The sequence below is a fragment of the Euprymna scolopes genome, chromosome 16 (assembly GCF_053919585.1).
Source record: "Euprymna scolopes isolate OS-2025 chromosome 16, ASM5391958v1, whole genome shotgun sequence".
Lineage (NCBI taxonomy): Eukaryota > Metazoa > Mollusca > Cephalopoda > Sepiida > Sepiolidae > Euprymna > Euprymna scolopes.
Genome location: NC_136497.1, coordinates 95,397,201 through 95,423,759, shown reverse-complemented (window position 1 = coordinate 95,423,759; position 26,559 = coordinate 95,397,201). Strand labels below are relative to the sequence as shown.

At 32.1% G+C, this 26,559-nt stretch overlaps 1 protein-coding gene across 1 annotated transcript in view; it reads right to left on the bottom strand.

Annotated features, from left to right (window-relative positions):
* LOC145296271 (uncharacterized) overlaps positions 1-21,010 on the bottom strand; it is a 146,322-nt gene extending 125,312 nt beyond the window's left edge. The window contains exon 1 of the mRNA XM_080142474.1: positions 20,921-21,010. The gene's annotated coding sequence lies outside the window, so the exon portion shown is untranslated. The remainder of the gene's footprint in view (positions 1-20,920) is intronic.
* Between the last annotated feature and the right edge of the window lie 5,549 nt (positions 21,011-26,559).

Genomic DNA, 26,559 nt, shown 5'->3' with positions numbered 1-26,559 from the left:
GTGTTGAGAAGCAATTCTCCTTAACGCTTAAACAGCTTTGTGAGTATGGGAGCTAGTTCTGGTTGAAGCTTTTTGAGCACTATAATTGGAACGCCGTCAGGACCAGTTGTTTTACTGGAATCAAGGTTCTTGATTAGCTTGGCAACATCATGCGCAGATATTTGTATGTCGCATAGCATGTTTTCTGATACAGGAGGAAATAAGGGGAGGGTTGACGGCCTTGGTTGCATAGGGTAGACTAAGTCCATCATTTGCACCCCCCCCCATTTAGCCCCAAAAGTCTCCCAGGCCTTAACATATTTAAATTTCAGTTCAGCACCATGCAAAATTGTTAAATAGACATACACAGAAAATTTTGGACAAATATGGTAAATTAGAGTGGTAAATATGGCATGGACAAATATGGTAATATTACAAGAGTTATTGTGAAATGTAAACAAACAAAATTGAATCAGTTAGTTACAACTTTTCAGAATGTTTTATAAAAATCCAAGGCTCAAATTTTTTTAATAAGCACAAGTGTCAATTTTAGCCATTTTAACCCGAAAGGCACCCCTAGGGGAGCAACCGGAGTTTTCCTGGAAAATTCGTTCTCTTACTTTTTTTACTTATATCATGTTTAATGTTTGTGCAATATTTTTTTTAAATCCCAAGGCGTAATTATTGAGAAAAGTGTGGACAGACAAACGGACGAACAGACAAGAGTGAATTTACAGGTCCACCCTCCTTTTGTCGGGAGACCAAAAAAAAAATCCGCCATTCTTTTTTCCCACTGACACGCGAATTAACCATACGTACAAAATGACTCTGAGTGAGCAAAATCTTCTCACCAATGAAAGAAATACTTGCTCTTTATATGCTCAAATTTGACCATGCCTTAATTTGTATCTGTCGCCTTTTTGTTTCCTATTCGTCGGGTTTCGAGTTTGAGTGTCGCACACGTTATCCTGGGACGATTGTTTCCATGACTGCTGTCATATAGAGCTATGCAAATTGCAACATTACTGAAATTTGGGCTCCATCAAGTGGTAGCACTATGAAAATGTGGGGCCATCCGGATGAGTTTATTAATGAAATAAGTTGAAGATGAATTAGCTTAATAAATGTAGAAAAACTGTCGCTCAAATGTAACGATAAATGAATGAAATGGATTCATAAAATTTACATTACATATGAATTCATTTATAAAAAATTATTAATATAAGCAAGTAATGTATAATAATTAAGTCAACGTGATATGTAAATATGTGTAAAGTATAATTAAGCAAGCATATGTAAGTATTTATACTTTCACATCTATTCTTATAATCATGCCAGATAAACTTTTTACACGTCTGTCCTTGAATTCTACTAAGGACATTTAAATATAAAATTAACAATTATTTCAAACTAGTTTAAATATCCCAACGAAACCTACACTCCAAAATTAAATTCACCTTAGAACAAAGCTCTACAGAATTACCCTTCCTAGATATATTGATAAAAATTAAAGACAATAACATTACCACAGACATCTACCACAAACCTACAGACACCCAACAATACTTACACTTTAAAAGACACCACCCTAAAAGCTGTATAAAAGCCATTCCCTACACCCTAGCACGTAGAATCTGCACCATAGTCACAGACAAAAACCTTCAAACAATCTGACTCAAGAAACTACGAATGAATCTAAGAAAAAGAAAATACCCAACACAACTTATAGACAAAGGAATCCAACTTGTGATAAATATACCAGTAGAAAATTTGAGAATCCCTAAAGAACAAAACAAAGAACAAATCCTAACATACGTCTCCACACACAACACAAACAACCCTGAACTTTTCACAGAGATAACGAAAAACCTCGTCCTATTTAATAAAAATATTTTAAAATCAAAAATGATAAAAGTCTGAAAAACCCACAATTGTTGATGGCTACACCCTTTTAAATATGCATTTTTCTCTCGTTGGAACTACACAACCATCACTTAAAATATATATATATATATATATATATATATATATATATATATATATATATATATATATATATATATATATATATATATATATATACTCTTGATAAAAAAATTAAGACCGCTTGAAAATCTTTAAAAAGAAACCTTCTTTTTAAGAATAGATTTTAAACTCCCCTGTATCCACTTAAGGTTACCAATACTACAATGTAAAAGGTTATGAGAAAAAAATCTACTTTCCAAACATTTAATTAAGAAATTTACATTTTCATAAAATGAGGCATTTTACACTTGATCAAAATTATAAGACCAGGTATATAAATTCTATGAAATTGTACGAAAAGTGTATGAAAACATTCAACAACTAAATAACGAGTTCTACCTTCTCTGGTTTTGGTGACTTCAAAAATTCTTTGGGGCATACTAAAAATAAGCGTTTCCATTAAGGTGCCGGGAATGTTGCTCCAGCTTCTGAAGATGGTTTCACGAAGTTTATTTTTTTGTTGAATATTGTTTCCCATTTCGATAAATCTGTCCCCAAACGTTTTCAATTGGGTTCAAGTCTGGTGAGCATGTAGAATGTCCCAAGAGATGGACCCCGTTTTCTTGCAGAAAGATCAAGGTCCATCATGGATTGCAGCATTATCCTGTTGGAATAACCATCCAGCCCTACACAAAAAACCCACAAAAAACACACGATTAAACCCGGATCTCCAACTTCTAACATAGACCCCCACTACCAGGTCTCCTTCTCTAACATCAGGGGTCTATGTTCTAACCTTCCAGAGGTTGAAACCCAATTACAGGAGACTAAACCAGACATATTATTTCTAAGTGAAACTGGCATTGGACAGACCATTTCCCTAGATGAGTTCGTAATTAAAGGATACTCTAATTTAACTTCCAAATCTGACCCCCAAGATCGCCATGGGCATGGAATATGTGCCTATATAAAAGATAGCTTTCCATGTGGTAGAGACATCTCCAGAGAAGATCCTAACTTAGCCTATATGTGCTTCCGGGTTGCACTAGATCAAACTACTGCATTTATATTTGCTCTCTATCGCCCCCACAACAGCTGAGTTACTATCTTTAAAAGCATATCTGAGAAAATTGACCACACCCTATCTGCTTATCCTTCAGCTAACATTCACGTATGTGGAGACTTCAATGTTCACAATGTGGAATGGTTCTCAATCAAACAAGACCGATGATGAGAGGAGGTTCTGTCATACTTATGAGGGGAGGTTCTGTCTTTGCTTATGACCTCACTCAGATTGTTCACAAACCTACCTGTGTTCCCGATACTGACGGCCAGTATGAAAGTCTCCTAAACCTCTTTCTCACAGCTTGCCCTGAACTGTGTTCAGCTTCTGTTCTGTCTCCACTTGGATCTTCCGACCACTCAGTTGTATCAGTTAAGATAAAAATGAAATGTAATAAGTCCCCAGACGTACCTCTCCATCGTACAGTATATCGATATTCTATGGCTGACTGGGATAGCTTCCGCACATTTATATCAGATCTACCTCTGCGTTCCATGTTTAATAAGGATGTGTCCTCTATGATATCAGACCTGACAGAATGGTTAATTGTAGGTAAAGACCGGTTCATACCTTCGAAAAAATTCCAGCAAAAACCTAAAAGCCAGGCGTGGTTCTCTCCGGAATGACCTGCGTCCATTGCACATAGAAATCACTTTTTCCATTGCTTCCAATGTAATAGATGTACTGAGACTAAAGCCAAATCCAGAACTGCCAGCAACCACTGTAAAAAAGTAATAAAGAACACAAGAGAGTTGTACGCTCAGTCCGTCAAGTCCAAAGTAGCTGAGCAGCGGCTTGATTCCCACCAGTTTTGGCAAATAGCAAACAGAATCCTGAACAGAAGCCTGTGCTCTATCCCAACTCTCATAAATGGACCTGAGGTAATCTCGTCAGCATCAGACAAAGCCAAACTCTTTGCCAAGAACTTTGCAGCTAATTCTAACTTTTGCGACCAAGGCTGCCAACCTCCAATATTTCCTCCTGTATCAGAAAACATGCTATGTGATATACAAATATCTGTACGTGATGTTGCCAAGCTAATCAAAAACCTTGATTCCAGTAAAGCAACCAGCCCTGACGGTATTCCAATTATAGTACTCAAAAGACTTCAACCAGAACTTGCGCCCATCCTTACAAAACTGTTTAAACGTTGTCTTAAGGAGAATTGCTTCCCGTCACCCTAGAAAATCTCATCAGTATGTTCCGTATTAAAGAATTCAGGTGATTGCTCATCTCTCTCACAGTACAGGCCAATAAGTCTCCTGTGCGTCATGAGTAAGTTGCTGGAATCTGTGTTAGATAGAGAAATAATCAATCATCTTAGCAAAAATAACATTCTTAGTGACACACAATATGGTTTCCGTTCTGCTAGATCTACAGCAGATGTGCTTACAGTTATATCTCATAGGATTAGCGAATCCCTCGACGGAGGCTACCTTTCTAGGGCAATTGCTTTGACATATCAAAGGCCTTTGATAGAGTATGGCATAAAGGTTTACTTCACAAGATCTCCAGCTACGGTATAGCTGGAAATGTCTTCTTAATTATTAAATCATTTCTCTCTGATAGGTTCATAAGAGTAGTGGTTGATGGGCAGAAATCAGAAGCTCATAGTATTAATAATGGAGTCCGTCAGGTGTCCATCCTGGGCCCAACTCTCTTCCTGATCTATATTAATAATCTTCCAAATCACACCCTTACATCATTCGTAGACATCTATGTTGATGACACTACTATCTATAGTAGCATATCTAAGACCATAAACGACCAAGTTTTCTCTGATTCTCTCTCCTCTGATCTTGAGCAAGTAGTACAATAGGGAAAGAGGTGGCTTGTTACTTTTAATGCATCTAAAACCAAGCTTTTATCTTTACATCATCAATGCTCTGATCTCCATCTGGCATCAATTGAAATGAATGGCTCTCGTCTTGGGGAGGCCTCAAGTTTTGACAAGCTTCTCGGCTTGACAGTTACTTCTGACACATACATTGAATCCGTTGCCAAGGCAGCTGGAAAAATGGTGAGATCCTTCTATCGATCCAGTAGATATCTCACTGCTGATGCAATTCTCTATCTATATAAGAGCCAGGTACGTCCAAGGATAGAGTACTGTTGCCACATCTGGGCAGGAGCTGCTAGAAAGGAGTTATCCTTCCTTGAGAGAGTTCAAAATAGACTTTGTAGCCTTGTGGGGGATGTCCTTTTCTCTGCAACCTCTTTTTCACACAAGAGATGTTGCGCGTTTTTCTCTGCTTTATCGTTATTTTCATGGCAGGTGCTCGGCTGAGCTCCATTTTATGGTCCCCCCTCGCCAAACTTTCACAAAAACACCCGTCTAACAGAAAACACTATCATTAGTTTCCCCCACTCTTTATCTGTGCCTAAACCTAAGCGTAGATTCCATGAACAAAGCTTCTTTCTTAGAACTGCATGCCTATGGAATTGTCTTCCGTTTTTCTGCTTTCCAGCTGACTACAATATGGTTGTCTTCAAGCCTAACGTAAACAATTTTTTGATGAGCCGTTCCCTATAAGTTAACAAATTTACTGAATTTCCATTACTAATTGTCCAATTTCTACTGTACACTCTTTAACCCTTATCCTTGAGTGGTCTCTTGGCCTTGATAAGTGGTGATGCCTATGAAAAAAAAAAGAAAGAAAAAAACACAAACGATGACCCTTCATCATCAACGATACTTTTTGTTGTATGCTAACATAATCAGTCGCTGTTTGGAGTCCCATCGTCTCTCTGTAAGAAAAGGCAACACATGTCCTTGAATTCTACTAAGAACATTTACTAATAAAGGATATTTATTAATCATTTCATTTCTTTCACAAGCCATGCCTTCTACATTCTCAGAATAGCAGATTAATTTTGCGAATAATGTTACCTTGTATGAAAATAAATTATTTGAACTCCAGACATGTTGATATAATTCAATAGTTAATAAGGTGTAGAAGAAATTTCAGGTGGCATGTTTTCGTTATGCCAATATCGGTGGAAACCATCAGAACCGTCTAGATTGATTTTTTTCTCATCAGAAAACAGGACTTTCTTCCACTTCTCAATGTCCCATGTTTGGTATTCACTAAAGTGGTTCACTTTGTGACGTGGAAGCAGGCGAGGAATTTGTCTACGTTTTTATTTATTTATTTATTAAGCCTTTTTATTGTAAGTATCGTCTGATGGTTACTGGACTGCAATCAGCATTTGTGACTGTCTTAATTTGACTAGAATAAAGTCCACTGTCTTTCACAACAACTCGTCTTATTCTCCTACTCAATGCATGAGAAATTTTGGGGGCCTACCAGTGGATATTGCTTTTCCATAATTCTCACTGTTCTTTAGAAAGTGGCAAATCTTTTCTTTACATTCCAGCTCGACAATAACATTTTATCAGATAAACAGAATGGTCTGGCTTTTAGTTAACAATTAACATTTTATCAGATTAACAGAATGGTCTGGCTTTTAGTTGACAGTTAACATTTTATCAGATAAACAGAATGGTCTGGCTTTTAGTTAACAATTAATATTTTATCAGATAAACAGAATGGTCTGGCTTTTAGTTAACAATTAACATTTTATCAGATTAACAGAATGGTCTGGCTTTTAGTTGACAGTTAACATTTTATCAGATAAACAGAATGGTCTGGCTTTTAGTTAACAATTAACATTTTATCAGATAAACAGAATGGTCTGGCTTTTAGTTAACAAATAACATTTTATCAGATAAACAGAATGGTCTGGCTTTTAGTTAACAATTAACATTTTATCAGATAAACAGAATGGTCTGGCTTTTAGTTAACAATTAACATTTTATCAGATTAACAGAATGGTCTGGCTTTTAGTTAACAATTAACATTTTATCAGATTAACAGAATGGTCTGGCTTTTAGTTAACAATTAACATTTTATCAGATTAACAGAATGGTCTGGCTTTTAGTTAACAATTAACATTTTATCAGATTAACAGAATGGTCTGGCTTTTAGTTAACAATTAACATTTTATCAGATTAACAGAATGGTCTGGCTTTTAGTTAACAATTAACATTTTATCAGATTAACAGAATGGTCTGGCTTTTAGTTAACAATTAACATTTTATCAGATTAACAGAATGGTCTGGCTTTTAGTTAACAATTAACATTTTATCAGATAAACAGAATGGTCTGGCTTTTAGTTAACAATTAACATTTTATCAGATTAACAGAATGGTCTGGCTTTTAGTTAACAATTAACATTTTATCAGATAAACAGAATGGTCTGGCTTTTAGTTAACAAATAACATTTTATCAGATAAACAGAATGGTCTGGCTTTTAGTTAACAATTAACATTTTATCAGATAAACAGAATGGTCTGGCTTTTAGTTAACAATTAACATTTTATCAGATTAACAGAATGGTCTGGCTTTTAGTTAACAATTAACATTTTATCAGATTAACAGAATGGTCTGGCTTTTAGTTAACAATTAACATTTTATCAGATTAACAGAATGGTCTGGCTTTTAGTTAACAATTAACATTTTATCAGATTAACAGAATGGTCTGGCTTTTAGTAAACAATTAACATTTTATCAGATTAACAGAATGGTCTGGCTTTTAGTTAACAATTAACATTTTATCAGATTAACAGAATGGTCTGGCTTTTAGTTAACAATTAACATTTTATCAGATTAACAGAATGGTCTGGCTTTTAGTTAACAGTTAACTTTTAAAAAATGTTTATTTAGTTTTTATGTATTGTACATCAACATGTTTCGAATAGGATTTAGGCAAAAATGAAATTAACATTAATTTTACTTTTTCCTACTTTCTGAACCCTAAAAAAAAAAATCTTGTTAAAAATAATCACTTCTTTTCTTTCACAAGAATAGCAGATTAATTTTGCGAATAGTGTTACCTAGTATGAAAATAAATTATTCGAAGCTCCGGATATGTTGGTATAATCCAATAGTCAATTAATTGATGAATCCACAACAAAAAAGCATGCAAAAAAGAATACATAGAACATTCATCTCATTATCCCATAAACAAATATAATACGGGTCGGGACTTGTTGTAAATTGGTAATGGTCCGGAAGAAAGATAAAAATTAAGATTTAATGGAAATGAAATATGTTAAAAGAAAAACAAATGCAAACAAATAAGGAGTTGTTCTATGTCAGTCTTACTGCCAAGTGTACATAACGCCGAGAGGCATGTTCTGCCGGTTTTTATAATAAGCGGAAGAGTTCATTGTTATTTATAAGTTGAACACCACAACATTATAAACATTATTATTAGTAGTAGTATTAGTAGCATTAGTATTATTATTATTATTATTATTATTATTATTAGTAGTAGTAGTAGTAGTAATTAATTAATTAATATTATTAGTAATACTATTTCTGCTACTATTACTAATCATAATAATTATAATAATAATGCTATCAAAGTAACAGAAATGAAAGAGAAAACTTCTGGAAATTAAAGTAGTAGTAGTAGTAGTAGTAGTAGTAGGTAATCTATCTGGGGAGATAATGTGATGCACCCGAGCGTGGCTCTAGAGCCATATTCTATTATATATTATTATAGCATCATTATAATTATATTATTTGAACATTATATATTATAGCATTATGTATATATAATTATATATTATATTACATTGTATATTATAGTATTATATATATTATTATATATTATTTAAACATTATATATTATAGCATTATTATACTCTTATATAGTAGCAACGATTCTATTATATATTACTAGCAGAACCTGTGGAAATTCCACAGCGGACCCTTTCATATGTAATATATTGCTGTTGGCATTCTGTGGATGTTCAGCGTAAATGGAGACGCCCTGATATTATTGTAGCTATTTTGTTAAAACTGGAGAAATTTTTTATCTAAACAAGCAGGGATGCCCGGTCATGAAATACGCTTAAATATAATATTTTAATTTATGCAGATTTCGTATATATCATTATAGAATTAATTTTCTAGAGATTCTTATATATTATAAAGTTGTGATTTCAAAAATTAAAAAAAATATATCCATGTGACTTAGATGTATCAGCTTGAATCGAAATCGAAACCAAAACTTACGGAGAAAAAAATGTATATATATATATATATATATATATATATATATATATATATATATATATATATATATATATATATATATATGTGTGTGTGTGTGTGTGTGTGTGTGTGTATATATATATATATAACTTAAGTTCCTTCAGGTATAATCGAAACTGAAACCAAAACTTGTGAAGAATTCTTGGTAAGATTATTTATTACAAGAAATGGAAGATCATAAAAAATTAAACGACAGTCTAGTGTGACACACAAAATAACACACACACTATTATATTAATATATAGATTATATAGTAGCAGCTATTATATTATATATTATTATATAGTAGAAGCTTAATATAAGATATAAACACATGGGCAGTGTCACTAGCAAAATACTCTGGACCGTTCATAGGCTTTACCGAAGAAGAACTAGGGCATCTTGGCCAGAAGACCAGGAAACATGACAATACACAATGTATTACACTCAAAGGATGATGCTGATCCACTCTACGTGAAAAGAAAAGATGGGGGAAGAGGACTGGTTAGTAATGAAGACTGTGTGAACGCCGCAAAAAAAGAAAAGAATTCGAAAATATATAATGCAGAACACAGAAAGGATAATCGCTGCAGCAACAGACACGGTAAAAATGAACAAGATGGAGAACAAAGAGATTAGGGATGAGATGAGAAAAGAAAAATAGAAAGAGAAACAGCTACACGGACGTTCTATACAAAAGATGCGGCTCACAAAACACTTGGATATAACTGCAAAAAGGACACCTAAATAGGGGAACTGAATCACTAATAACATCCACACAACACAACGCAAGCAAAACCAACCATACCAAGGCAAAGATCAACAAGATACAAGACAACAAACAACAAAATCCTATACATATTTTAACCAATCAGAAGATAGCATTGTAAATCTTAAAATTTATAGAAATTTATAAGACGAATCTTGGATAAACTAATGAAACATAATCTGCAAATGAATACAATTTATTCACCCATTTTTACTAACTCACCAAGCGTGATTCAGCAAGTTAAAAAAAAACAAAAAAACAACTGATTTCAACGGCTATCAGTTATTTACTAATAGCAATTAACGTATGTTTATATTTGCATATTATATGTTTATATTTGCATATTATATGTTTATTATTTACTAATAGCAATGAAAAATCTTGTCTTCACATTTCTTTTTGCTATTTTAAGACTTGACGTATGTTGAACATTAATGTGGTACAATGTAAACACTTAAAATGTCTTTATACACACATGCATTAAACTAACCGCACACACATACTACTAATTTGTTTGTAAATAAACTTATTTGTTCCTTTAAACAAATGTGCACGTTTTCATGATCATTATTGCGTTGATCATTATTTTGTTTTACTTCATCTTGTTATGATTGTCGTTCATTACCAAATATAATGAGGTCTGCGACAATTATAAAATGGTGACTTTCCAACATGATCAATGCAATAATGAACATAGGCAGATTGAGGTGAAGAAGAAGAAGAAGAAGAAGAAGAAGAAGAAAAAAAAGAAAAAGAAGAAGAAGAAGAAGAAGATTCCCCAGATACGAGGATGGTTTCATCACATGTGAACAATTACCAGCAGGATAGCAGGTATTAGAACAAAAAAATCACCACCACCACCACCAGATATATCTGCCTTACTTACTCTGGGCGGGGGCTGCAAAAAACAGCCTATCCTGCCTTGACAGAGTACAAAATAGACTCCGTGGCTTGGTGGGGGATGCCCTTTCTTCTACCCTGCAACCTCTTTCCCACAGAAGAGACGTAGCGAGCCTGTCATTGTTCTATCGTTATTTTCATGGCAGGTGCTCGTCTGAGCTCCATTCTCTGGTCCACCCTCGTCAATCTTTCTCAAAAACACCCGACTAGCTTAAACCACCGTCAATAATTTTCCCCACTCCCCATCTGTGCCTAAATCAAAATGTAGATACCATGAACAAAGCCTCTTTCTTAGAACTGAACGCCTGTGGAACTCTGTTCCGCTTGCCCGTTTCCCTCCCGACTTCAACCTGGATGTCTTCAAGTCCAACACAAACAAATTCCTGATGAACCGCCCCCCCCTAAGTAATGACACCTTACCAATTCTCCAATACTATTGCTACACTATCCCTTTGATTACTGTACACACAATAACCCTTATACCTGAGTGGCCATTGGGCCTTGATGAGTGGTGAACTCCATGTAAAAAAAAAAAAAAAAAAAATGCTAGTTGTATTTTTGGTGTCTTTAAACCCCGCCCACTCTTTTTGCTGATGAGGAGACGTTGTTTCATAAAATCAAATGATAAAATTATTGCCCAATACTGTCTGTCTCAATAAAAACATCGTTTCCGAAACGATCGTACAATTTATTGATTTTGTTTGTTCTTCCTTTTGAAACCGATTTTTAATTTTAATTATAAATTATCAATCATTTTACTCAATATATATATATATATATATATATATATATATATATATATATATATATATATATATATATATGATTTAAAGGAGATTAGAACAATAGTCTAAAGAGCTGAGTGTATTTCAATGTAACAGTGAAATTACTAGTTTAATTAAAATACAGGAAAGAGAAAGTGCTCGTTGTAATTTAGATATATAATAAGCTCGATAGTTAAATGTCCTAGAGCTAATTCAATATTAAGTAATGTGATTGATAATTTAAAATTTAAAAATCAAATTATAATTAAATTAAAAATCCGTTTCATAAGAAGGAACAACAACAAAATCAATTATCTGTACGATCGTTTCGGAAAACAATGCTTTTTATTGTGGTATACATCAAGTTACGTACAATAATTACATATAGTTTTTTAATAAGCGAGGTCTCCTCGTCAGCAAATTTTGAAGGGTTTTTATTGAATTTAAAAGACACCATAAATAAACCTAGCATTAAAAGTAAGGCAGATGAATCTTTTAATTTTTCGCTTTTTGAAATCAGGAACTATGGTTAAAATACTCATTTAGATGTTTGCTATAGCTTTTTATCTTATTGAATATTCAATAGAATTGGATTTCGTTATTTTCAAAAGTCTTGTTTTGTTTGCACTGTTCTGATTTGTATCAGTATCATCTTAATCTCGCTTCTTTTACTGCTATTTTTTCTTCACTTCTAACTGTTTCTTGTTGAGCCTTTCCTTGCTGGTCGCATTTCTATTTTTCCATCCTCTTCTAGTTGTTTTCATCTTGTTTATCACTTTGGCTCCTTTCTTCAGTTTGTTGATATGGGTTTCCAGCTTCAGTTCCCATCCAAGTTTTGTTGGTCTTTTCTTTCTCAGTCTATTTTTTCTTTAAATTTTATACTTACTGTCTTGGCACCTGCATAGATTAAATTGTTTAGGTCTGTAATGGTCTTTATTGAAATGTATAGGAGTTTGTTCATCTTTTCTGTTTCAGGTTGTAGTTTTTTCCATTCCTGCTTTCTTAAGGATGGAAGCTTTGTTGTTTCCTAATTCAAAAGTTTTCTGATGTTTTCTACTTCAGTTAATTCACTTTTGTGAAGTTCTGTTGTTTCATTGGTCTCAGTCTTCATGTTTCTTGTATCCAAGATTTGCAGTTCTTCTGCCTCTGTAGTTCCTATGTTTGGGACTTCATCGAGGAGCGTTTCTTCATTTGTCTTTTTTTGTCCCATCATTTGTCGTGTTGTATTTCGTTCAGGTCTAGCTTTGAAAGCCAGCCTCTCTTGAAGATAAGTTTCGCTTCGTCTGCAACTCTTTGTTCTGATGTATGGTAGTCACTGCACATGTCCCATAACTGTTTCATATATATATATATATATATATATATATATATATATATATATATATATATATATATATATATATATATTAGTGTTGGGACGATTATTCGTAATTGGAAGAATCGGAACTTTTTAGGGTATCGGAATCGGTATCGGAATCAGAAAAATTATAGCCTAATTTCCGATTCCAAACCAATTCTTTAAGGTTTTAAGATAAAAAATCAAACAAGCACAGATTTTTTTTTATTAGAAGTTGTTCCTTTACAGCATAAGACTGAGAAGGGCCCCCAGAATGAGTTATAAATCTCATTTACAGATATAACATTGATTAGAAGAGTTTAATATATTTTATTTATTGGTCATTTATTAAGAGATAACTTGACTTTTTAATCGTTTTGCATCTATTCTCTAAAATGTCTATGTACCCTCATCCAGGGGAGTTCATATGATTATTAAAAAGTTTTAAATGCTCTGGGCTGGGGGGTAAATTTCATTGGCGCCAGCTGTACATGGGAGTGTCTGTCATAGGCTTCTTCTGAAATAATTAAAGTTTTAAGACACTTCTTTAGACACTAGGAAATACTTCACGGCTGTGGCAATTGTTATTCAAAGCATATTTGAAAACCTATTCCCGGATGTAGACTCTCCAAACCTAATTTAATTTGTTTTTTATTAGTTTTTATTGTGTGCAAAGGAAATATTCATTTCCCTATTCAATAATCACATAGTTTAAAAATCTTTTCGCACATATCTGATAAATGACGATATAGTGTGTATTAGAGACTTCACACTTTGATATCAAAGATATGCTTGGAATTTTTTTTTTCTGGTTTTGTCTGATCACCACATCCTTTTTTTTTTTTTTTATGGGGAGGGCTTGGGCTTCGTTATCTATTATGTGCCTTCTTTCTATGAATGTTTAAATTTTATTTTAATTGTATAACACATCAATTTTATATAATTAAAATAAAATTGAAACATTCATAGAAGGAAAGCACATAATAGTTAACGAAGCCCAAAGCCCTCCGCATATTAAAAATGGTTTTCTATATAGTAACATCATTATTTAGAAATTCGTTCATAACGATGCGAGGGAGCCGTTTTTAATATTTTGTTCTTACATCGTTTTTTCATTTTACCTACCAATTGTCGACTATTTTCAACTGTTTATGAAAACTTTCAAATAGCAACTTTACACTAACGACAAACTGATACAATTTGGTTTTGTTTAAAATTTAAAATAAACTTTTTGTTGTCTTTCAATTTGCAATATATTACAAGGAAAACATTTGAGGAAAAATATACCCGGAAATTACCTGGGGGTTTATGTAATAATTTGAAAATTTACAAAAAAAAAAAAAAAAAAATAACTTTAATTAAATATTTATAAGTATTAAAAGAATCGGAATCAGAATTGAGAATCGAATCTGAATCGGATATTTAAAAAAGAGCTTAATATTTATTTATTCAAAACTGTACAAAAGGCCAGAAAAACATTGATACCATCTATTTCAAGCTTAACATAAGGGGGACCAGTTAATGGTAAATAATGTTAGGCTCTCGTCAGCCATATTGTTTTCTGTTTGGCTGACAAGAGCCTAACATTATTTACCATTAACTAGTCCCCCTTATGTTAGGATTGAAACCGACGATACAAATGTTTTTCTGACCTTTTGTACAGTTTTAAATAAATAAATATCTTATATTGAAATTTTTTGTTTGTAATCAAGCATTTTGATGGAATTCTTTCCCCAAAACAATGGACATATATATTGACTTTATTGTTGACTTTGTTGTTGTTCCTTCTTATGAAACTGATTTTTAATTTAATTAAATTTTGATTTTTAAATTAAAAAAATTTTTTTAACATTTTTAAATTATAAATCACATTACTTAATATTGAATTAGCTCTAGGACATTTAACTATCGAGCTTATTATATATCTAAATTACAACGAGCATTTCCTGTATTTTAATTAAACTAGTAATTTCACTATTACATTAAAATACACTTAGCTCTTTAGACTATTATTCTAATCTCCTTTAAATTATATATATATATATATATATATATATATATATATATATATATATATATATATATATATATATATATATATATATTAATTTTATTTATACAAACATTAATGGCTACATATGTGCATACATGTTTCTGTAATCACCCTCGTTGGGGGATTACGTCTTCAGGCCAAGAATTACCGTCAAAAGTGACATTTCCACCAAATACATTTTTCTATTTCGCTTATCAAGTTAAAATACAACCTGGGTGGGAGTCAAAAAAAAAAAAAAAAAAAAAAACCGGTAAAAGGATGAGTGAGGTCTTTGAAGATAATAAACATCTTTTTCTTTTCCCCTTCCCCCATCCAACCTAACTTTTGTTTTTTTTATGGCATAGGGTACTTGAGAGTTTAGTTTTCTTGTCTTAGAGTCTGTAAGTTAATAACCTTAGCTATGGTCAACCAAGTACTGACCGGTGCCTTTTAATCTACCTCCACCCACACATACATGCAAAACACATATAACACACACATACACAGACACCGCCAACACACACATACACACATTAATACATATATTCAAAAGCGAATCCATGCTGAACGCTCTTTGTTTTATTTACTGAAACTAGACAATAATTCTGAAACTACGTAGAAATAAAGTAAAAATTACATTAAGGTAAATAAAACAAAACAAAAATAAAAAAAATAAAAAATAAATAAGAATAAAAATAAAATAAAATTAAAACAAATAAACCAACAAAATATGAATAAATATAAAACCCGAAAGTTATCTAAACCCCACATGTACCTATATGCGTGTATCAATACACTTATAAATGTCTACACTTATCTACACCCGCGCATATATACAAACACACATTACAGACATACAGAGACAAATAATAGTATTTTTCTTTACTTATGTAGCGTGGTAACCTCTTCGTATATGCAATATTATGCTACCCGACTCCAGACGGGTGTATATATATATATATATATATATATATATATATATATATATATATATATATATATATATATATATATATATATAAACACACCCACAACAGACATACACACATACATACATATATATACATACATATATAACATATATATAAACAACATTCGGACATCCATACATTTTTACAACAATTCTATAGTTCAGAAATATACATGTATATACATACATCTACATACAAATAGACACAGAGATACATCCACATACAAACATACACACAGATATATAGATACAGAGATATATATATAAACATACAAACATACATGCATACATAAAATACACTTATACATACAAACTCACACAAATATAGACATATACATATATACATGTATACATGTACCGTGCCACCAAATGATACATCTAAAGTAGAAACAGACATGAATACATTTACTATATAAATTCACTTTTTCTATCAAATTCCACACGTCTAGTTATGTTTCATGGCCCCATCCGCTTGTTACACTTTCCTAAGTTGTAGGTTTTTTTCCGTAAAAATTGACACTACGTAAAAATTTATATTGAATTCAGCATGAAGTTCATAGGGTTATCCTCATATTTAACAAACATTCTTTCGATGGTAAGGCAGATATACATAAGATGTATCACGATACAATAATAATATATAATAACACATGACAGAAATCAGAGTATTTAGGTTATACAAACCGAGTATATAAGCTTATATATTGTAGTACTTACCTTCATCTTTGTTTATTCACTCTAATACCCTTATTCCCTTTTCTTCCATTCACCCTTCATTCCTTACTTTCTTTCATCTATTTATTTCTTCATTTTTTTTTTTTTTTTATATATATTAATAAATTATTTTTCCTACCCGGGTATATAAAGATCATATATCCATACATGCACACACCCAAAAATATCCATATGCATACATTATTACGAGCTTCACTCAAAACGATCTATTACTCATTTGGTTCAAATATACCTTCATACAGGTAATTATTTCGGCTAGTAATACCATAACTGCTCGATGAAGTAGAATATTAAGTGACTTACGTAACCCATACGGGTATGATTATAGTTGCGACCTCACTTATCCTCTTTGTGGGGGGGGGTTATTTGATGGGGGTTAGTTGTACTTATAGCAGTTCCAGTCTCCTAATTTAGAGTTCCTTAAGTGCGTGTATTCTGAAATGTTTGCAGGATATAGCAGTTTCTTGTTTAATATTCAATAATTTTTCTCTGTCTTTAAACCTAGTTATCTCAAGTTTTTCTGATAAGCATAATAGACATGGTGAGTTCAATGAGTGGCAAGTATTGGCCCTCCTAATAATCTTCCATTCTATACTAGGTGTTTTATTTTCTCTAACTAATTTCCAGTAATATAACGATAAGGAAGTGTCCTTTTCATATGTTTGATTATTCATCGAGCGTGTATGTCCATAGAATCTATTTTTGAAAGTCATTTGGGTACTCCCTATGTAGAATTTTCGTCCCTTGGGTTCTCCACCGGGAATATCCTTGCTTGGTATACCACCGATGAGGTCAGACATTCATTTTTTATTGGGCATTCCTCAGGCTTTTTACAGTTACATTTATTCACCGCAGTGTTTGCACTAGTATTCTCACCTTCTCTATTAGTCGTCTTTAAAATTCTTCCATTATGCTTTTTTATAATCCTATGCCATAAAAAACCAAAAGTTAGGTTGGATGGGGGAAGGGGAAAAGAAAAAGATGTTTATTATCTTCAAAGACCTCACTCATCCTTTTACCGTTTTTTTTTTTTTTTGACTCCCACCCAGGTTGTATTTTAACTTGATAAGCGAAATAGAAAAATGTATTTGGTGGAAATGTCACTTTTGACGGTAATTCTTGGCCTGAAGACGTAATCCCCCAACGAGGGTGATTACAGAAACATGTATGCACATATGTAGCCATTAATGTTTGTATAAATAAAATTAATATACCTGCTCTGTTCACTCATTGAGCACTATTTTGGTAGACACATGTTGTTTCATTGGATGTACTTCTAGGAAACTAAACTCTACTGGCTATATATATATATATATACAGAGAGATAGAGATAGAGAGAGAGAGAGAGAGAGAGAGGGAGAGAGAGAGAGAGAGAGAGAGGGAGAGAAAGTTATGAAAATATATATGGCAATTAAGCTACACAGAATATTCCGCATTTCATTCTTCGTAAGGATTCCTCAGTCTTATGTGAAAAGTTGTGGTTAGCGCCCCTTTTTATATGCATATGCTATTGAATTTTCTAGTTAGCCAATCAGCTTTCTAGTTGCCACCGCACCCATCCTAATCAGCCAATGGAAAGGCACTTACAGTACAAAGGAACAGTTGTCCTCAGGTTCACCCATCTCCTTCATGGGTTTTCTTTTATGGGAAGGGCGGATATCCTTTGTTGTAGTAATCTGACCTACATTCAACCTAAGTGTAGATAGATATGTTATTTTATGTTTTAGTCTATATTTCGGATATTATGCTAGTTTATGTATATATATAAACTTATTTATGCATATGTATGTTTATTTTATTTTATTGTTTTATTTATTTTATTTTATTTATTCATTTATTTATTTTTATTTATTCATTTATTTTCTATTGTTATTATCAATTTTAAGATTATTTTGTATTGCTATCCTAGAGTAAAGTTTAACCTGTGCACACAGTTGTTCGCTATTTCTCTCCTACAGATTAATAAATGTTGGAGTTCTTTAATGAATAGGATAGCACATTTTTCATTCAAGTATACTCTCCATGGATCGTCTAGGTCTCCACATGTACTTGCTTGTCTTGTTATTTTCCATTCGACTATCGGCGAACGTCCACTTTCAAGTATTGGTTTGCTACTGCTGTTTTCATTCGGTGTTTTTTTGTTTTTGTTTTTGAACGTACTCTTTTGGTCATAATATCGAAATCTAAAGAAGTCATACTTACATAATATTTTTTATTATTCAGGTTTTCGTTGGCAAATATTGTAGCCTGGTAAAATATGCTTTTGTTAGACATTTATTTTGACGTGGCCAGAGTATGCAGGATCTACAGTTGCATTTGTCTTGTTCTTTATTTGTATTCTTATTTTAATTTCTGTTGGGATTGTTGTTGTTTAGATTTGGTGTATTATTATTATTATTATCATTATTATTATTATTATTATTATTATTATTATTACTAGTTACGTTTTTGTCCTTTGTGTTAGTTTTATTTTTGTTATGTTGTTCACTTTTTTATCATATTTTTTTTGTTATTATAGTTTTTATTGCTCTTATTTAGTATTTTGTTATCATGTGCTTTAATTATCATTTCTAAATTTTCGCAGTAGCTGTATGATAACTTTAGGTTATTTTATTGAAGATTTTGTGTGAGGAATGGGTTATGGGGAAGTGCTTTTCGATGAGGTCTAGAAATTTCTTAGCAAGTTTTGTTTTTAACATTTGATTGTATGTCGGATTATTATATCAGATTATATTTCTCTTTCTTCTATTTTTATTTTTATTATAGTTATCGGTGTTTTGTTGCTTATATTTAGTATCCACTATTTTTTAGGGCTGTGTTTTTTTTTAAAGATGTTGATTGAACTTGTTAAATACATTTGCATCACTTGGGTTATTGCTGAGTCTACTTACGATCGAGTTAGGAATCTGTTTTATAATTGATGGGGGTGATTGGACTTAGGGTTTACATATATTGGATTAGCGTTATCTTTTAAGTAGGGTTCATATACATTTTTATCTAAATTTAATGTGACGTCCAGGAAATTTGTTATTTTTATGTTAGCTAGTACGACTACTTTTAGGCCTAATTTTTCCATTTCCTTGTGTATGATTTTCTTAAAGTTTTTCTCCTTGACTTTGTTAGAATCTTTTATTATAGCTAATTCGTCATCTCTATATAGGCCGATATCTGTAGTATCAAATATGCTTGTGAGGGTATATAAAATGAACAATCCCACAAGATTAGAGGCCTTTGCAGAGTTTAGCAAACCTATGGCCAAGTCAAAAGAGTTTGTCATTTTTATTTTTATCCATTGGTTATTGTTATTTACTAGAACTGATTTTCTACATTTTTTAATAATGCGGATTTCTTCCGAGGTTATATCGGTATATACCTCGGAAAACTCCAGGGCAATGTTGAAAAGTTCTTCGAATATCGAGGGATAGAAATCTACGATGGAAAACTGTAGAAACGTACATTTTTTTTTGTTTTTTATATTTTAAAACCAAGTGATTGTCTCGGCAGTATTTGCCCACTGGTTTAATTCTAGGTCGTGTTTAATTTGTTTGTTTACTTTAAAAAGTATTGTTTCACTAATTCTACCTATTTCTGGTTTCGTTGGGGTTATCAAGCGAGTGCTAGGGTTATTATTAAAGTCATATTTGTGGTCTTTGAGAAAAATGTATGCTTCTCTAAGATGTAATTTACCAACTTTATTTCATGTTTATCGGTGATTTGTTTACTTTCAGTATTTATTATATCGATGTATTCGTTTGTATCCAGGTTTTTTTTTTGTATTTTTTGTTATGTTTTCTCTGATCAGTTTGTTATATCCATTTTATTAAAATTTCTGGTTTTATCCACTTTTACGAAGATTTTATTAGAGTTGTTTATGCTTCTAACAATTTTATGTAGTTTTTTTAAAAAAACTATTTTGTTGATTGTGGAATTCTAAATTTTTAATTACGTTTAAAAGGTAATTTTCAAAGTTTATCATAAAGTCTACTGCTTTTGTATTTTTTAGGGTTTTAAAACTGTAGGATTCTTTTTTTGTTTATATGTTCATTTTTGTTAAGAAAGAAATTTGCTCGCCATTGCATTCGGTGTATTAGTTCATATGTTTTTTTTTTTATTATTAATTTAATAATATAGCTATGCTTGTTAAATGTTGGGATGTTTTAAGCGATGTTTCAAAGTTAACTCTTTCCATATCTATTTTTGGTGTGGTGAAATAAATATTTCGATTTTACAGTCGTTAAATACTCTTTGACTGTTTACTGTGAACTGAAGAGGAAGAATCAAACGGTTAGACAAGTGTACATACCTCGCTTGCTTCAATCTTTATACTTCATAGTAAAAAATAACCAGAAACATGGATTGTTAGCGTAGAGTAAAAAAACGCACGAGACGTTCTCTTTTATTTACATTGGAATAAAACAAAAACAGTACAAAGGTAGATAATCCCTACATAATTTTCTTAGAACAAGAGCAGATAACTTTTTTAGACTGTTAGACATTGATATTTTTAGCATGAACATCCTCCAACATGACATTTATAGATGTTTAATTTCCTTCCATTTATGTTTTTATTGCCGGTGACATGGAGGAAAAATACTAGCCTATATAAAATCAAGGGTGACTTTATGACTGGGTTCAAATCTCCCAACTAGTAGTAATTATTACTTCTTACACTGCTGATTACGTAAACATTATGATTATAGTTTCTTTAGGTATAAAAAATAATTGCTAACATCTATTTAAAATATTATGGCTATATATATGTATATTTATAAAGTATGAAGTATTTAGGTTATGATATTTTTATATATTGCCCTAAATAGAAATGACAGAAAACTTTGTGAAATACCAATAATCCATACCTCAGAGATATTTGGCTGAGAATCAAATGGAAGAGATAATTTTAAGAATGCCTAAAATCCTGAAACCTCTTGTCGAAAATAGGTTCAATATTCCATTGAGACAAGTAAATAATCTTAGAGGAATATAGCTTGAGGATAAAAAATCCATCCACTTACCTTCGAGATTATACTACATGATTGATGAAGGGGGTGGAGGAGTAGTGGACATAATAATATGGAAATAGATGTGTATCTTTAATAAAACTGTATTAATATTAAGAAGGAGGGACTACCTTACTTATTTAAGAAGAGAGACTACCTTATGTATTCAATCTGTGTTGCGTTGTATTTGTTTAGAAAAACAATGCCACATTAATGTGAAATAAATTTGATTGAGAAGACAGTTTGAATTAGACTTTCTTACTTTTAATATTGGATAAATTGAAGAGAGTTGAACATAGAGAAAATCAGAAAAAAAAAGAAAGTAGATTAGGTAAAAAAGAAAAAGAGATGGAAAGGAAAAATAAGAGAGGAACATGTAGCTAGATATAAAGATATATTAAAGAAAAAATAACAATTGATGGGAAGATAACCAAAAATTGAGATAGAGCGATTGAAGAAAAAGAAGAAAGAAAAATAAAGGAAAAAGAAGTAGAAAAATAAGGAGGAGGGGCAATAAAACGAAAACAGGAAAGAGTAAAGGTGAGAAAAAAAGACAATTAAATGAAAAAAAAAAAATAAAATCGAACGATTTAGGGAAAGATTGAAAGAAAAATAAACGAAGATAAGTAAAAATTAAAAAAAGAATTATAAATGGAAGAAATAATAAGATAAAAGCCAGAAAAAAGTATAAATATGAGATAAGGGAAAAGAAATAAAAAAGTACATGATAAAGGAATACAATCTGAGAATTTTAAGCAAACTAAGAAAAGAAGCAGAGTTTTTAGCTCCTTAAAAATGGGCAAAAGTTATAGCATGTTTATTTACAATGGGTACTTTATGCCAAATTGATGACTGAATATGGTTGATATTGTGCTCATTTTTGCATTAAATACTAATCCCTATTAATACTTAACTATACATTGAATACCATCATACCTCGCTGCACCTTATCCTAACAAAGGTCCATAAAAGATTTCAGCTAGATCGGACCAGTAGTTTCCGAGAAAAAGTGGAACAGACAGACAGACAAACAGACAGACTAAGAGAAATATAGTATAGATCTTTTTTTTGTTTTTGTTTAGTTTCGTGCATTATTTTGCAATAGGTTTATTATGACCTCTTTCAAGGTTAAAAGCAATTCTTATTTTGATGACACAAAAATTCCATAGAAAATATCTAATAAGTTCTTAAAAGAAAAAAAATTTTAACGATTCATTTTTTTTTTTATTGCTTGAGAAAATTTCATTTCATTTTAAATTTATGAATAATTGGCCAATGCATAGTAACCATTATCTACAAAAAATTGCATTTGGAAACAAAAGAAATATTTGACAATATAATAGATTTATTTAAGTATATATTTTTTTAAGATTAGTTTGTATATTTTTAAGAGATTTGTCTATCATTCAGGATTATAATTTGAGAAAAAAGACAAAGAAACAAACATAAAAAATACCAAGGAATAAATTTGTGGCAGTTTCAATAAAAATATATATAACATTTTCAATTATGCGCATTTTAAGGAATGAAAACACTAAGACAGCCTTTGAATTTTTGAGATGAGGATTGATTATACCTATTATTCAGATTTTTCGGGTTACTGTTCTCATCTTGGGTGTTATTTTCACAATGCAAGAACCCATACTGTAGTGGATAAAATTCTTGGTAAAATTCAGTTGTAAGTTACACTCTGGAGATTGAAAATTTAATCCTCAGTGCAGGCGACACTTAAAATCTAATTGCAAATTATTTAGGATTTCTACCCAGTCATGGCTGACAAGACGAGAGCATGCTACTTCCATGGATTAAATAAAGGTTCTGTTCGAAATTCTGTGCAAATTTTCGAATTAACAACAAACTCTTGAGTTCGACAAGATACACCTGAAGAAGGTCAGATGTTACATTGACCGAAACATAGTGAAAATAACACCTAAGATGGGTACTGTAGCCTGAAGAATCCAAATAAATTCGAATAAACTAAAACTGTTTTATAAATTGTATTAATGCCAGCAAAACGTAACTAGAACTAAAAATTCTATGAAAAACTTTATTTACATGTTTTTCTTATAGTGGTTCTTATACTATTAACGTCTGATATTCTTCAGGTGCCTTTAGTCATGATTGGTAACTTCCTTGATCTGCGTCTTGCTCCCTGACTGTCACTAACAAGTAGAAATTTAAATGTAATGTGAACAAACATTTTGCTGTACAGTTCTCCACCCAAGTTACGTCATTTAAATCTGACTTCTATTATAAAAGTTCACTATGCTTCAGTGACAATATTCCTTTTGTGGGAGGCGGGGGATAAAATTATAACGGCTCAGAGAACAGTCAAAATGTAGGTGTCCAATTCCAGTAGTTTTGTGCTCTGAACCGTTATAATTTTTAAATTCAGTGCATTCAAATTTCAGTGGAAATGCTTTTACTACTAATTCACACATGCACACTACTCGAATCGGGTATTAAAAATCTCAAGCTATAGCCTCTGTACACCGGAAAGCTGTCAGAATGTAGACAAGCATGTAACTTCCAAATGGGGAAACATTCTGGAAATAAGTTACTGAAAATACAACCCAACACTTCTGGTCATTTCCTTGGGATGAATCTTCATTGCCGTTTTTGTAGATCTATCAAACAAGACCCAAAGGTGAACAAGGTATGTGTTTTCTGTTAGTCAAATGTAAAACTCCTTGTTGTCAAGAGTGTGTAAATTGTTATATGCCCGCGTTGTTGAACTGTATCTCGATAAAAAGAGGAATAACTCTAAATAAAGACAGTTATCACCCTTTATCGGTCCTAAAAAACTACAGATTTCTAGAAAGGAGACTCCAGCAAAATGGCGACATCACCAGACATTCAATATCGTCTGTAAATAATTTAATTTTTCTGCCGCAAGTAAACTGTTATTAAAAAAAACAAAAACACACACACATACGAAAAAAAAAAGGATACTTTTTTCACAATAATTTTTTATGAGCATACATGGAAAAAATGTTTTTTGTGAACACATGAAAAAAATTTTTTTTTTTTTGTCTGAACAAACGGGAAAAAGAAAATAGTGTACACAAACGAAAAGAAAAACAGAAGTATTTACATCACAGATCCAAATTCACGGGACAAAATATTTGGAAACCAGCAAGCAGAATTTTTAAAGGCTCAGAACAGTTTCATTGAAATTTTGGTGGCACAATTTTACAAACAATTAATGGAAACACCAAAATCAATTTTGCTTTATACTATAGCAAGCACAATAACGGATTTTTCGTTCAATCCGGATTTAAAACAAACATTTACTGCTTGGTATGCTTGGAGATCGCACATTTGATGAAACGATAGCACAGTTATCAGACATTGGTGAGTCAGCATCTTTATTTAATATTTGTTACAATTGTTTGAAATTAAAGAAAATGCTACAGAAGATTTTGTCAAATATGCTGAAATTGTTAATCTACAATGCAAAAATTTTCAGCTGAAATCGCTGACAGAGGATCAATTCAAATGCCTCATTTTCATCGCAGCGTTACACTCTCCAGAAGATGCGGATATACGCACACGTCTTACTGTCTATGGTTGGAAAAGACAAAGAAATGACAGTGCAAATTCTGGCCACAGAATGACAACGACTAATAAATCTGAAATGAGACACAACAATGGTGAAACAATAAAGCTCATCAGTTTTAAACAATATCAAATTGGTAGAGAAATCCCCGACTGAAAATAGAAAGAAACCTCTAATACCCTTTTGATCATATGGAGAGATGCACTATGCTCATTTTTGCTCAGTTAAAAGACACACATGGACGGATTTTGTGGTAAAAATAACTACAACATTTCCAAGAAGAGTACTGCACAGCCAAGAGGCAAAAACCACAGAAAAACGCCAGGACATTTTCAGAAAGCCATATCAAATTCAATTTTTGCCACTTTCAACATAAATTTTGAAGCTCGGAGAAAATATATACTTGTTGAGATAAAGAACAAGCCAATGAACTTTCAGTTCAATACCGCTTTGGATATCACTTTAATTTCATGTCCTATGTTAGGAGTTGTCGGGAAAACAAACTCATGTTAGAGAAGGCAACTCATGTTGCTTGTGGTGTATTGGGAAACAAGATAAAACTAATTGGTGAGTTGGCATGCACTGTTTCTGTTAAAGAAAAAAAAAATCAGTGTGTGCTATGTTTCTGATGCATCAACCCCGAATCTTCTTGGTTTAGATTTTATTGAAGAACTTCATCTTTTCAATGTTCCCCCAAACTCAATTTTTAATTCTTTCAATATCAGTGCTGCAGCAGATGCTGAAGCATTTTAAGAACATGCTTAAAGCAAAGTTCAGCAATGTTTTTCAAGAGGGTCTTGGATGTCGTTATAAGGTTAAAGCGACTTTAAAACTGAAGGCAGATGTAAAGTCAGCCTTCACACCAAAGCATCCGGTATCATACGTAGCTTTAGCTACAGTAGAAAAAGAATTGGATCGCCTACAACAAGAAGGAGCAATCCAACCTACAAATTACTCATCCTCGACAGCACCTATTGTAATTTTTAAGAAAGCAAATGGCAAATTACCAGAAAACAGAAAAATTAGCATAATTTTCAAAATATTTGTTCAAATTCCACAAAAATTAGGGAAATAAGACACCTAGTTATACTCTTCCAGTGTACCAAATTTCACTTCTCTGAGTTTCATAGCAATTTCAAAATTAAAAAATTGTGGACCTGCAGCAAAGCGATACAGAGGGTTTATATAGCATGTACATGCAGCTAATCATTTAGTTATATACACTTACTAGACTAATATTAATTGCCTAACTCATGTCTCCATTTTTTGGAGAAGGGATACCACTTTGCATGGGGTTGCACTCGATAAATCCATGGCCCTTCTGACAGAGTGACTAGCAAAATGTCTGCTTCACAAGCATGTTAGCTACAGAATATCTGGAAA